Raw genomic sequence first — 15783 nt, forward strand, 5'->3', positions numbered from 1 at the left:
TTTTTATTTTAGTTTAGTTTAGTTTTATTTTTTAAAGATCTTACTTATTTATTTGTCAGAAAGAGAGGGAGAGGGGACACAAGCAGGGGGAATGACAAGCAATGGGAGAAGCAGCCTCCTGATGAGCAAGGAATCCAATGCAGGACTCATTCCAGGACGCTGGGATCATGACCTGAGCTGAAAGCAGAAACTTAACCAAGGTGTCTCAGAAGTGTTTTTTAATCACATTCCAGCATAGTTAAAGCAAGTTTGGATTGGAAAGTCGAAATTCAAAAGAACTATCAATACGTTTCTTTCTCTGTTTAAAAAAAAAGTGATTGCAAAAATTTGGTTCCACTTCCCAAGAGAGAGTCTAGCATTACTTAAGCAAATGCCCCCATGGGTAAATAATTTGACAGAAGAGTTCAGAAAAGATAAGTTTTCATTATTGAAGCTGTATATGCCATATTGGTCATCTACAAAGACTGAGTAAACATGGGTTAAAATTCATGGCCAAGAGTCATCTAAATGTGTTTAGATTAAATGAACTGATATTTACTTCTTTGATAACTATACGGGTGTTTCACACTTCTCTGACTTCTTTTTAACAAACAATGTAACAATTACATCCTTTCCGTCTATGAAATCCAACTAGACTTTCTAACCACAAAAAAAAAAGAATAGTATAAATGTCATAAGAGTCTGGGCTTAAGTGTATCACTGGGAAATCATTTGAATGTACAAAAAGAGAACCATGTATAATAAAAGAAATTCAGCTTTATTGTGTTAGATTGTGTCATATTAGGAATATTCAGATTTCTCTACTTTACAAAGGATTTAGAATCTTAATTCAACAGCCTGTTATAATTACACACATCAAAAATATTTTCCTTAATTTAGACAGTGAAATTTGTTTTGCAAAACAAAAAAGAGAACTTACAGTATAACTGGAATGCACTGCACATAGATAAATTATTTTGGGATGCCCCCTTGTAATTGCACCAGTTTTAATTTATAGTATCCATTTATTATTTCCACTGTTTTGATTTCTGAGAAAAGTCTTATGCTCTGCAGAATTCCAGTGCAATGAGGCAGGTCTAGTATTATATTCTGTTGTTACTATGTTACATCTGATCTTTTTTATTTATGTTAAACTATTGTTTGAGATGAGTCTTAGTTTTCTTTGATACTATGGCTCACTCTTGCAGAAGTGTATGCAAATTTTTTTATTTTGTGAAAAATGGAAGGCAAAATTATGCATTGTGCTGCTCTTGCAAAAAAAAATCATTAGCTCTTGCCAAAAGCAAAGCAGTTGATCTCTTGCCATGCTACTGTGTATGATTACTAATTTTCCAACAAGCACTGTCCTATGATAAACAAAATGATCCTTCAGTGATGCCAAAAGGCAGACAATGCTTTGATAACTCAGCAAGACTACCTCTAACTACTTCCCAAAAGGGTCTTTTCAAGGAAACCACATCTATGGCTTTCTCAGAAATGCCAAGGATATAAGCATACCTCAGGCAGATTTAATTGTAACATTAATTAAATGATCCTCTCAATCACTAATTAATTATAGAATCGTAGAATGATAGGGTTGAAAGGGACCTTGAGAGATCAACGGAGTCAGCACATCCAGCCTCTGTGGGGACAACATATAAACTATTCTAGACCCAAGGAAACTATCATTTTTTAAATCTTAGTGAGAAGGTTGTGTCTGCAGCCTTCTTTCATGATCTAGTCTAGGGATGAATGCACATGTCATGAGAAAATCCTTCTGGTACATCTTTTATTTGCCATTTTCAGAGTCGTCTGAGCACACAACTGGGGTCCATCCTCTCGGTCAGCCAGTATTGTTTGCTTCCCCAGGAACTGTCCCCTGTCCGGGCTAACATGCCCATTGACTCTAACTTATAAGAAACACCTTCTTTTTCAAACTTCTCAATCATCACTGCTTAGTCTAAACTTACTTAAAATCTTCCACAGTTTTCTTTATTTCTGGAACTTTTACTGGGAAAATATAAAGATCTGACCAATGCAGGCCAAAAGAACCAAACTTGCTCTAGGCCTAATTTTGCAACAAAAGAAATTCATTTTAATGGTCCATTCTGCTTACCATGAACAGTGGAGAAGAGTAGCTGTACATGCTACTTTCATCTCAAAAGAAGAAAGGAAAGAAAAAATGGGACAGAAAAAAGTTTTAATTTTAATTTGTCAAACAATTCCCAAAGTGTGTGAATGTTCTAAATTTATAAATTTAGGAAAGTTTAAAAAAAGTACCCCAAAAGGGAAAATTCAGAGAAAATAATATCTACATCATAGAAGGTTGGAATAACCATACCAACCACATTCATCTAGTTGACATTTATAAAACACTATATTCTAATAATCCTTTTACTGCAGAATATAATCTTTTCAAGCTTACATGGCATATTTACCAAGATTGGCCATAAAACAATTCTCAATAAATTTTACAGGATGGAGATGATAGAGTTGAGGTTTTCTGGACAGAATGGAATTAAATTGGAAATCAATAATAATAAAATCCTAGGAAAACCTCAAATATTTGGAAAGCAAACACCATCTCCTAAATAATTCATGGATTAATAAAGATATCACAGCCTGGGTGGCTCAGTCCATTGAGCATCTGATCCTTGATCTCAGCTCAGGTCTTGATCTCAGGGTTGAGAGGTCAAGCCCCATGTTGGGCATGGAGCCTATTTAAAAAGAAATCAAAAATAAAATCTCAATCTGTGTTAAGCCGAATAACAAAAATATAGCAGACCAAAATATGTGGGGTAGAACTAAAGCAATGTTCAGAGGGAAACATACTGCTTTAAATGTTTATACTTGAAAAGAAAAAAGACCTACATCAGTGACCTAAGATTTTAACAAAAAGTTTAGAAAAAAATAAGGAGAATTAAAGACAAAGTATGTAGAAAAAATAAAATAATAAAGATAGGATTAAAAGCAGTACAAGGAAAAATAGGCAACAGAAGCAGAAAAAAAACTAATTTCTGAAAAAAAATTAACAAAATAAACAAAGTCTTGGATTGATCAAGAAGTGAAAGAACACAAATTATTAATATTGGAAACTAAAAATGAATTATCAATACAGATCTTGCAGATATTAAAAAGAATTTTTAATGTGCAGTCAAATGTTCTACCACTGAGATATATTCCCCCAAGAATTTTTTTAATGTGAATAAATTTGACAACTTAGATGAAATGGAAAAATGACTTGTAAAAAATAAATATATATAAAATATTAAATGTGTCTTATAGTACTTACTATACTTATAAGACATTTATAAAATGATACTTACAAAAAAAGACCCCAAAAATGCAGAAAATCTGAATATCCCTTGTATCGATTAAAGAAGTTGTTTTACTGGTGAATCCTATCAAACATCAAGGAAGAAAATTAATACCTATCTTATACATTTTCAAAAATCAAGAGGTAAAAAACACTGACAAACTCATTTTTGGGGGCTATACACTTAAAATATTACAGATATAATATCCCCTATGAATAGAGAGACAAATATCCTTTGCAAAATATTAGCAAGTAAAACCCAGTAAAATATAAAAATTAAAATATATTATTGCAAGTAGGCTTATCTCAGGAATTCAAGGCTGGTTTAATATTTTTTAAAAATGTAATTTACTCTACTAAATAACAAGGGGGAAAATTCATTATCATTCCAGTAAATGCAGAAAAACAATGAACAGAATTCAACATAATTAAAAGTTTTAGCAAAATGGGAATACAAAGGTATTCTGTCAATCTGATTTTTTTAAAAAGTTGACATAGCTAATATCATATTTAACAGCGAAAATACTGAACATTTTCCCCTCAAGTCAGTAATAAGATAAGAATGCTCAGATTCACCACTTCTATTCAATATCACAGTTGAAGTCTTAGCCATTGCAGCTAGTCAAGAAACAGATATATAAGGCATAAAAATTCGAAAAGAAGAAGTGAAACCATTCCTATTTGCAAAAATCCTAAAGAAACTAAGAAAACATAGACCTAAGTGGAAAGATATAACATGTTCATGGATTAGAAAACTCAGTATCACTAAGATGTCAGTTATAACTAAAATCATCTATGAATTTAATACAATATTGATCAATACTTAATTTTTCTAGAAATTGTCAAGCTAATTTAAAAATATGTATGGAAATAAAAGAACCTAGAATAGCCTGGGATATTATTTATAGGAAGAACAAAATTGGGGTGCCTGGGTGGCTCAGTTGGTTCAGCAACTGACTCTTGATTTTGGCCCAGGTTATGAGGTCAGGATCTAGCTCCAAGTTGGGCTCTGTGCTCAGCAGGGAGTCTGTCTGGGATTCTCTCTCTTCCTCTGCCTCTCTGCCCACTCACAAACACTCTTATTCACTCACTCATTCAATCAATCAATCAATCAATAAAATCTTAAAAAAAGAAAGAAAGAAAGAAAGAAATGGGGTGCCTGGGTGGCTCAGTCGTTGGGTATCTGCCTTTGGCTCAGGTCATGATCCCAGGGTCTTGGAATCCCAGGTCCCTCTGCCACTCCCCTTGTTTGTGTTCTCTCTCTTGCTGTGTCTCTCTCTGTCAAATAAACAAATAAAATCTTTTTAAAAAATTAAAAAGTAAAACAAAATCTTTAAAAGGAAAGAGCAAAATTGGAAGACTTACTCAATATGATAAGAAAAGCTTTTTATAAAGCTACAATAACCGAGGCAGTTTGGAATTAGTAAACAGATGAATGTAGAGATAATAAAATGTAACAGAGTATATAGGTATATCCAGAGACATACTGTCATTAATTTTTTTAAAGGTGCCAGAGCAATTCAGTGGAGAAAGGGGAATCTTTTTATTAAATGGTGTTGGAACAACTGAATAATCCATATTTTAAAAACAAACATTGAACTTCACTTTCCACAATGCATAAAAATCCATTTAAAATGGCTCATAGACTTAAATGTAAAACCTAACAGTATGAAACATGTACAAAACACGTGGGAGAAGATCTTTGTAACCTTAGGAGAAAGAAAAAGTTTCTTAGGTCACAAACTCCACAATCCATAAAAAATTTTTGAAACTTTTTAACTCATCAAACTAAAAGCTTTTGATCTTTGAATGAATGATACTATTAAGCAAACAAAAAGGTAAGCCACAGTTTTGGAGAAAATACTTAGAAAACAGACGGAAGACAAAGGCACTGTTCTTATGTTTAGAGCACTGTACAGAAAGAACGCTTACAATCAATGATAAATCATACAACCCAGTCAAAAAATAAAATGAGAAAGGGATTTGAAAACATTCTCCAAAGGCAATATAGGAATGGCCAAGCAGAACATGAAAAGATATATAAAATCTTTAGTCATGAGGGAAATTCAAATTAAAATCAAAATGTGAGTCTGCCTGTAACTGAAGAGACTGACAATGCAAAGTGAAGGCAGGTGTGCAGAGAGACTGGAAGTTGCACAATTTAAATATGTAAAGTTCTGGGCCCCTGGGTGGCTCAGCTCAGGTCATGATCCTGCAGTCCTAGGATTGAGCCCCACCCCCTTTGAGCTCCCCGCTCAGTGGAGAGTCTGCTTCTCCCTCTCCTGCTCCCTATGCTTGTCCTTTCTCTCTCTATCAAGTAAAATAATAAAATCATAAATAAATAATAAGTAAATAAAGTTCAAAGGCTCCTGGGTGGCTCAGTCGGTTAAGCATCAGACTCTCGATTTCAGCGCAGGTCACGATTTCAGGTGAGAGGGAACCACGACAGGCTTTGTGCTGGGCATGGAGGCTGCTTAAGATTCCCTCCCTCTCCCTCTGCACCCTCGCCCCTCTCTCACTCCCTCTGGTGGGGGATATATAGATGTATATAGATGTGTGTGTGTGTGTGTGTGTGTGTGTGTGTGTGTATAAAGCTCATTGTATGTGAATTATCTTTCAACTAATTGCCATTATCTTTCAATTAGCTTAACACCCATAAGCTACCTTGTCCTGGGCAAATAATAATCCAGTATAACCAAGACTACAAAATATATACTTAGGAACTTAAAAAAATAACCAAAACAAATCATTGTAAACAGGAGGTATTCTAACTTTGCTCAACTATGCAAACAAAATAAAGCCTGAAACATTCACATCAGTAGTTACACTGTTTTGGCTCAGAAGGTCCATTCCCTTTATATTTCCAATAGGAACACTACAAACCGTGACTCATTCTGCTGTCAGGATCCTCAATGTGACTGTTAGTAAAGCTGAAGGCATTGGCATCATTCGACTGCAGGAAAAGTCTCTGACAAAAACAGCTCTTCTTTTTATTGTACAGATGTTAACTTCATTATTCTGAAAACATTCTCCTCCCTCTTCACATTTTGTGAGCAACACTTTAGCCCTAATAAATGACTTATTTGATACTTGCAACCAGACAATTACATGGATCAAAAACCTATAATAACATAAAAATTATGATGGCGAATTCCGGCTCCCTTTGGAGGTTTTTTTTTTTTTAAAGAATTCTTAATTTCTTCTCTTTGCCTCACAGATACAAAATTGTTTCATATAAACAAAATATATTCATACAAAATATTTTAACCCATATTAATGAAGATAAAAGGCCTCCTGAGAAAACAGTGGCCAAGGATCAAGCAACTTGGAATTTATTTTAATTTATATTCTTCTGGAAAAGACAGAAGAAAGATTTTCTCATTTCCATATCAGTTAAGATTCAGTATTCACTGGTCAGACAAACAAATTACTCTATATTGATATGCTAATTAAGTTCTCAGTACATATTACTCACACCTAGTGTGATATATAAATCTTATTAATGAAGAGGACAGAAAGAGCTTAAAGATTGAGAATAAAGTAACAAAAATATTGTGACAATGAGTTTGCCATAGTAAAATATATCATGTGGATCTAAAGCCATTAGCTAGCTGCTTTCCTACCTCTAATGTCATCTACCAATAATCACCATGGACCTCCCAGACAAGGCTTCAAGATATTTCCATCTGACTTTGTGATTTGAGCAAACGCTGCATTACAGCAACAGTGGGAATGAAATCAGAGCAACAGACATGCCACACAGTGACAGTAGATACAGTCCCACAAGCCAGGGGTGGTGGCACTGATACAGAGGAGAAAAAATATGAAAAAGCCTACACCCTTCAAATCTGAGAATCTTTACTCAGGTGTGAGAGTACATGAAAGTGAACAGAAGAAAAACCACTAGGTCCTGTTCACTGAGCCTAGACCTCAGCCCTACACAGGCAGCGAAAACTCCTTTTAAAATCCAGCTTTAGTATAGCAATAATTCAGAGCCAAGAAGAAGACAATTTACAGAAAATGCAGTCTTCCAAAGTGCTTGATATTTGGAATTTCTTTAGCTGGAACATTGTTTTTATTCCACAATTAGAATTTTAAAGCATGGCACAGAGACTGCTAATTCTCTCCCAATATCTGCTTTTCTTTATCTTCTGTTATAATATAAAATCTCTGGTTTTCAGCAGGCAAGCCTCCCTTACAGTTAGGTGTGTCCATTAAACTACATTCTGGGACAGATGGAAAGTGTGCAATTTCAGGAAGCTCTTAGAAGAAAGAAGTGTGTTCTTTTCTTCCCCTTTCTTCTTTCCTGCTGGCTGGAATGGACACGTGACAGCAGGGCATGGAACAGCTGTCTTGCACAGCACATGCCCTTGGAAATGGCCACGTGCAGCAGCAGAGTGAGTATGAGGGAACCTGTGCGCCTGTGGCTTCCGTGGAGCAGAACCATTGAAGCAGCCTTCGTGCCTACTCTAGCCTCACAGCAAAAGAGGAATAAATTCCTATCTTCTTTCAGCCTCTTTTATTTGGGAGATTACTCTTATTTTCAGTGGAATCTAGTTCTAATTCTGGGGGGCGGGGGGAGCCCAGAAGGTCAAATTAACTCTAATGAGTTAAGAGTAGGAATAAGTTTCAGAAAATAAGAGTTGATATTTTTCCTCTTTGGGCTGGAAGAGGGCACGAGAAGAAAGAAGGGCACTGGGCATTGTAATGAAAATTCGAATGACAAGGAGAGAAAAGAAAGAATATAAAAGTAAAGGTAAAAATTTTCAAGACAAATTTCTGGGTTCTTAAGGTATGTTGAGACAAGAAGTAGCTAAGAACCCGTGTCCATTCTCATGCCCCTTCCTTCTCTCCTGAGGGTGCTTTAAACATTTTTCTGAAGAGGTTGTGTTCATTCAATTTAGTACCAATGACAACCACAGGTCTGAATGACTATGGACGATTGTAAATTCTCATCAATACAGTTGTATATGTTATGGAAGTGACATGATATTGGAATTAAGTATCTGGATGCTGCGGTCAGACTGGCAAAGTTTGAATCATGGCTCTATCATGCACATCTATGTGATCCTGGCAAGTTACTTAACCTCTCTGATCCTTGGTTTCTTCATTGTAAATGAGATTAATAATAGTACCAGTTATTAACGAAATAAGACAAACTGTTACCTATTAAGTGCTTTAGAAATATCTGGTATAAAATGTTTTTAAAATGTCTCAGCATTATTTGTTGATAATGGTATTGAATTACCAGTACATTTCCGAGCTTTCAGGGAAGAATTAAACGCCTAGAATCCAATTTTTCCTCAATTAAATAGAACTTTTCTCCCTTCTACCTTACTTCTCTCTCAGCCACAGCCATGTGGCTACAGAGGACCTGGGAAAAGACTCAAGGTCCTATGCACTGGGGAAGCTGTGGGATGGGGACAATCTGAATAAATCTGGGTTTCTGACTGTGTGGAAGCCTGTCCACCAAAGTCACTGGATTCTGCATGAGCAAGAAACAACCATTCTTTGTGTTTATCTTGAGATTTGGAAGAATGCTTATTATACCAAATGACCTTACCTGTTTTAACTATTTGCATTAATTTTCTAGGGCTGCTGGCACAAAGTATCCAAATGGCTTATCAACAAGAATGTATTTGCTTACAGTTCTGGAGGCTGGAAGTCCAAGGTCAAGGTGACGGCAGGGCCATGTTTCCTCTGAACTCTCTAGGGAAGGATATGTTCCAGACATGTCTCCCAGCGTCTGATAATTTTTGGCTTAGGGCAACATCACTCTAATCTTCCCATGAACTCTTAGCTTCACAGTGCTAGAACTGTGTGTTCCTGTCTCAAGTTTACCTTTTTATAAGGACAACGATCATATTGCAGTAGAAGTTACCTTGATAAACTCATTTGAACTTCATTACTTCTTAAGGACCCTATTTCCAAATAAGGTCACATTCTGAGATACTAAGGGTTAGGACTCCAACTTTTCTTTTCTAGGGGACACAATTCCATCCATTAAAATATTATAAATAGCTAACTTTGCATTCTCTTCTGTCCCCTACAAATCAGCAGAATTGAGGTGCCAGTGGTGAAACCTATCACATTCTTCCCAGGTTATTGTTAAACTAAAGAAAATCTAAAACTACTTGCTCTCCTACCAAAGTCACTATTCAGCTATGTTTTATTTTCTACGCATTGATATATATGCATAGCTTTCTCTTCACTTTACAGATATATGTAATGCTATGAGTCTTTCAGTGGTATGGATCAGTCATTTACTAGTCACTCCAAGTTCAAAGAATTATAATAAGGCTCTGAGAAATAGCTCAGGAAATAGTTTTATAACCATAATTAGAATATCTTTTAGATCTGTTTCAGGAAAGAAGTCAGACAACTAGCAATTTCTATATAAAAATAATATCAAATGTGTACAGTCCTAAAAAAATTATTTCATGTCATAAGAATAAAAGTAAATATTTGAATGGATAAAAACTGAGTCAACATAATCACTCAAAATCAAGGAGGCCACAATGATAAGTGGCATTGGCTAACTTTCATATCCATACCGTGTGTCATCTCCAATATACATTGTAAGGAGGGGGATAAATTGAGTGTCTGGAGAATAGGCACATATGTTTATGTACTTACTCTCTCTTGCTTTCACCAATAACTTTAGAGCCAACTTTCTTCTCCAGGAGCTTGTCTTTCTTGCAATCTGTTCATAGTCTCATGATAGTTTACTGTTCAAATGTTCATATTTGAAATATTTAATACTCCCCAGAAAGCTTTATTTTGTCTTTATCTTAACATATAATGAAAATCAAAACAGCTCAAATAACTTTTTTACCTACCCGCAAACCAAAGAGGCTGACAGCCAACTTATTCCTGTAATTCATTTTAGAAAAGACCAAGTGAAGAAAATTCAGGCCTTAGGCAGGATATTGCATGGATCCCTCACATTTTAAGTCTAATAACTTTTTCAGAAGCACAATAAAAGAATAGCAAACCATTTTTATTTGAATAAAATCTACTTCCACAAAACATGGTATTACCAAACTACTTCAAAGGCCATTCACTAAGTACCCCAAGGATGGTTTTTAGTTAAGAATTTGAGAAAGACTTGAATCAATGGTTCAGAAAGAAAAGCAAAGAGAATTTTACTTACAATGAGAAACATGTTGAAGAAAGGAAGGAAAAAACAATCATCTTCCCCATTTCCAGAAAGGAGGTCAGAGAACCCAGGGCACCACATAGATGAGAATTTGCTGAATTTACATGTTGAGAAGATAAAGGCACAACATGTTCTAAAATCCTCTCCTTGTTGCACAGATTTCTTGAGTGTAAATTAACTTTTAATATATTAAGGCAACTACTAATTAGCACCTCTCTTGATCAAAGATCTGGGTTGGTTACCACAATGGTCACTCAGATTGGGTTAGAAGTTTGGAAAGAACAGTGTGATGGGTGGACATCGCTGATGTTCAGGCACAGAGTGGGCCAGATGAAATAAGAGGAAATATGAAAATGGTGCTAGCTGTGGGAAATCTCCCCTTCTGAGTACAGTGACTCATTGTGTCACCCTGCTGCCATATACTTTAGTTCCTAGAACATGTAAGAGAAAATATTATTTTGAGAATGAACACAGGATAGCCCTAATATAAATAACAACAAAAGGTTCAAGAATATATCACTTGAAATTATTCCAAGGTCATCATTTCGTGGCAAGAGGGGAAAACCATTTCAGAGGCTGAATGGATACAGAGATAGAAATGAGAATTGTTCAGGTATTTACAACTCCTTTTCATACAACACAAATAAGGATTGAAAAAGCAAAATTATTAATACACAGAACTGCTTTTGTTTGTAAGATGGGTCTTTAGGTTCTCTCTATATACTTAACTGCCTCCTTCCCTTGTACGTACAGCCATCCTCATCTTTTCTATTCTAAACATATCTTCCCTCTTCAATGAGATTACTTTGGTTTTCCTACCAGCTTTCACACTGTTTATTGTCATTTCCAAATGAGATGGCCACACTTGCTTGATCCACACCTTATTCTGCCTTCATCATTTATGAGCAAATCTTTGCTAGGACTCTAATCTTGGCAGCCTCAAAGATAGCCACCATTCCCATCAGGGCTCCCCTGAAGGGGACACCCTCTCCTTGACTCCTTGACTTTGAAGCATTTTACTCGGTAGCTCTACTCTTCTCACCGTCTTCCCTCTTCCTCTCTGCTTTTAAAATTTCCCATTCTCTCAATAGGTCTCTGATTATACTCTTTCAGCTTCCCCCACTGGCACCTCTTTATCTTCTTATTCTCTTAATGCAGCCATTTCTTCCTGCCCTTTACATGTATCTTCCTCCAGGCTCTCCAAGATGATGACAAGCTTTCCCAGATCTTTATCTCTGCCTTCTAGGATTCAAATTCCTCTTTATCAACTGCTGGCTGCATGTGTATCTCCATGTAAATATTCTGCCAACCCTCAAACTTGTTAGGAAAGCAGCCATATCTCATTGAACCTGCTTTGCCAATACTTCCATATAATCTTACAGTTTTTGCAATTGGTTTTCTTTTCCCCAACCAGTAGGTGCCAGCTTTGGTTTACTATCTCCCTAAATAGACACTACGTTCCTCAGCAGGTAACTGTGCAGTGTCTACCATGAACCAAGTATTCCAGGAGTTGCATTACAATGTGAAAAACACCAGGCATGGTCTTTTTCATGATCTCTTTGTGATTGCTTAAAGTTTGGAAGGAGTTTAAAAATAAGGTTTATAACTGTGATGTATATAGTAAAGGATATGCTCTGTGATGCTGTGGGAATAATTAAGATATTGATCTCATCCAGAACGTCAAGGAAGGTATCCCTGAGAGATGACTGACGGAAAAGCAGATCACGAGGTAGATGCTAAAGAAAGGGGAAGTCCGGGTAGGCTTGCTGACTTCCTACACCCACAGAATCCTTAAGCATGACTCCAGGGATTTTTGCTCCTGAAAGTAACATTTAGGGTAAAAAGATTGGAACTGCCTTCATTTTCTCTTTCAGTTCTCTGAAAGTTTACAATCAGTAGGTTATTGTGTGCTGGGCCATGTACTACCCACATATTTGGCCCAACATTATTCTGGGTGGCTTCTGGAAGGGTATTTTTGGATCAGGCTAACATTTAAATCAGTGGGCTGAGTAAAGCAGATTACTCTTCCTAATGTGGATTGACCTCATTCAATTAAAGGGATGAATATAACGAGTAAGACTGACCCTCTCGAAGTAAGAGAATTCTTTCTAACAGCCTTCAAACTGGGACACCAGTTCTTCCTGCCTTCGGACTCGAAACATGAGCTCTTCCTGAGTCTCAACACAGTTGGCCTTTGGACTGGAACGCTACACCATTAGCTGTCCTGGGTTTCCAACTTGCCAGCTCAGCCTGCAGATCATGGAACTTGCCTGCCCCCATAATCGTGTAAGCCCAATCCTTAGAAGAAATCAAGAGAGCCAATTCCTTATGTATATGAGGTTCTGTTTCTATGGAGAACCCTGCCTAACACAGTTACAAAGATTTCTAATGAAATTTCCTAGTGCAATTTCCCATTCGTTCTTATGGTAACCCACTGTGTATAGAATGAGAAAAGTGAATTACTGTACAGACTTACACTGATTACACTTTCCGGAAGCATCGTTCTTGTTTGGGAGAACACCTTGATGTATTTCCAAAGCTAGAAAGTGAGACCCTATAGGAAAATAGCTAGGTAACAAGTCATTATGGGTAAACTGCTTCACACAAAAAGAGATTATTTTTCCTTCTGAGAAGGAACGGTAGGGAAGAAGTAGAAAAAGGAAGAGGAGGAGAGAAGAATCAATGATGAGGGAAGGGAGGCTGGGCACTGCGAGAAATGAAGAGACTAAGAAGAGTCTGGACCAGGAACTGGAGAGATTTTAAGAACCATATGTCCGGGGTTTACTATTAAGTATTTATGTGAATTCATGGCGAACTCCGGGATATTTCCTTCTCTTCCCAAGAGAGCCCATTTTGTTCTTATATCCAGTAATAGAGCCCTGCATTTCATGGGCCACTCCCAAGGCTCACACAGGGAACACTGATCAGCCTAAGCCAGTCACTGTAATTGTTTTTTTGTTCCTGACTAAGTTAGGCATGACAGGTGCAAAAGCCAGGGCCCCTGAAAAAGTAGGTTCTTAAAAAGGCTTACCACAGGGCTTTCCCCCTTCTTGCCTCAGTGGAGTTTGGACTTTGACAGTCCTAGCGGAAAATTCACCAATCCTGGAACTACTCTGCCACAGGCTTCGTTATGTGAGAAAAGAATTTCTTCCAGTTTTTCATTTTCATTCAGCTTTCCTGTTATTTGTGCCAAAGAGAACATAACTGAATCAGGTACTTACTGAAGGTAAGTTTAAGAACTTATGAAAGTAAACTCACTTACTGTATCCTAGACTGAAACTTTTATGACTCATAATACATTTTTTCAAGCAACTCTCATGTTATCCATCAAGACATAGTTTGTTAATCTACTTAAATACCCATTAGATAGTAAAACTTCAAGATGCTTATTATGTCTGTTTTTTAATGTCCCTAAAAAGTAAATAGCGAATGGTATAAAAATCATCTTATATTGGCAACATTATGATATTCTGTATAATGCTAGCTAATAAAATCTGTAGGACATAAGACTTGTCTAACCCATTTTACTCCTAAAACTGAGTAGTCTGTAAGACTTCCCAGAATTCCCAAAGTACTCAATCATTTTATACCTCTAAATACTACTTCTAATTTTCTTTATTAGGAGCAGAGTATTATTCACATTCTATTAACAATGCATATTTTCAAGTTTTATTGGTTCTTATAAAGTTATAATCAGAAAAATAATAATATCACTGTGTTTTAGATACTAAACTAAATAACCTCCTTACACTATTTCATGTCAACCTTGGACATTCCAGTTTTTCAGATGGAAAACCGAGGTTCAAATTTAGAGTATCTACTCCCAGATTCACAGATAACTTCTGTGCAGAGTTAGTAGTTATTAAAATGTTAAAAGCCTCATAACACCAATATCACTGATTTTCTCCCAAATTGTTTTGGGAGGGAAGGAGGCTGGGCACATTATTTTCACTTATTTTAGAAAAATAATAATTTAAAAAATATACCTTTGTAAATCTGTGTTACTAACATTGATATGTTTGTAGAATAAATGTAGAACAAAAATATTTGAAAGTTTATTTAATAACACATTTAAGATAGAAAGATACTACTGAACTATGAGGTAAGTTTGTTATATTTATAGTAATAAAACACTATTTAGTTCCTCTGTATATCAGAAAATTCTATGATGCTCAAATTTGGTATTGGTGTATAGAACTTCAGTAGGTATTTGGCTTACCATTCATTCAGAAGTTTTTCAACATTTTCTATGAAATCTTTAGAGACTTAACTATGCTCTTCCAAATGAGAGGACTCTCATGTAGAATAAGAAAAGAAAGAAAAAACTCTCAGCCATCCTGTGAATTCTTAAGATAACATATTACTGAGCTGTTTTAATGCATGCCATACCTATTGTCTTCTGCTGAGATTTTCCTCTAATTATCAAACTGATAATAAACTATCAAACTTATTATTTGATAATAAATTATCAAACTGTCTCTCTCTGCAATAGCAAAACCCATTCTGTTCCTCAAATTCACAATATTTTTTATGTTAAATGCATAAAATTCAAAGTCAAAATTAAGGAGCCTCTAATTCTCAGTTCAATATTTTTAATAAAAGGAGCAGTGCAATCTTAGTAGAAATAGAAAAAATGTGACCTGTCCCAAAAAAAGGCAATGAAATTGATTTGATATGAGTTGCATTTAGTATATGCATGCAGGTTATTAAAGATCACTCTTTCCTTGCTAGGTTCTCATATTTAATACCTTTACTTACTTTGAATGTAAAATCTTGCCCATATATAACTGCTGACCAAAAAAATTACAAGAAACTATAACATATAACATATAAATTAACAAAAAGAAATTTGAAAATGGAGAGAAAATAGAAAGAAAAACTGATGATATCAAAATAATTGACCCGAGACTAGAAAACTAACATCCATATTTTGGAAGAATATCTGGGACTCCATACCTCCAACTCTTCTTCCTCATGGAAACACAATAATATGATAGTCAAAGGCATAAAAAGACTATAAAACTATAAGAACTAAGAGAACAAGAGAAGATACAACAGTAAATAAAACAACCATTTGGAAAGTGAAAAGCATATGACTAAGTAAAATCTAGGAATCTGTAACTTAAAAGCTTAAAGAAAAGACGGGGCACCTGGACGGTTCAGTTGTTTGAGCATCTGGCTCTGATTTCAGCTCAGATCATGATCTCAGGATCTTGAGATGGAGCCCTTTGTCAGCACCGTGCCCAGCTTGGTATCTGCTTGAGATTCTCTCTCTCCTTCTCCTTCTGCTCCTCCCTCCAATCATGGTCTTGTCCTTTCTTGCTCTTTC

This window comes from Mustela erminea, chromosome 4 (genome assembly GCF_009829155.1).
Source record: "Mustela erminea isolate mMusErm1 chromosome 4, mMusErm1.Pri, whole genome shotgun sequence".
NCBI lineage: Eukaryota > Metazoa > Chordata > Mammalia > Carnivora > Mustelidae > Mustela > Mustela erminea.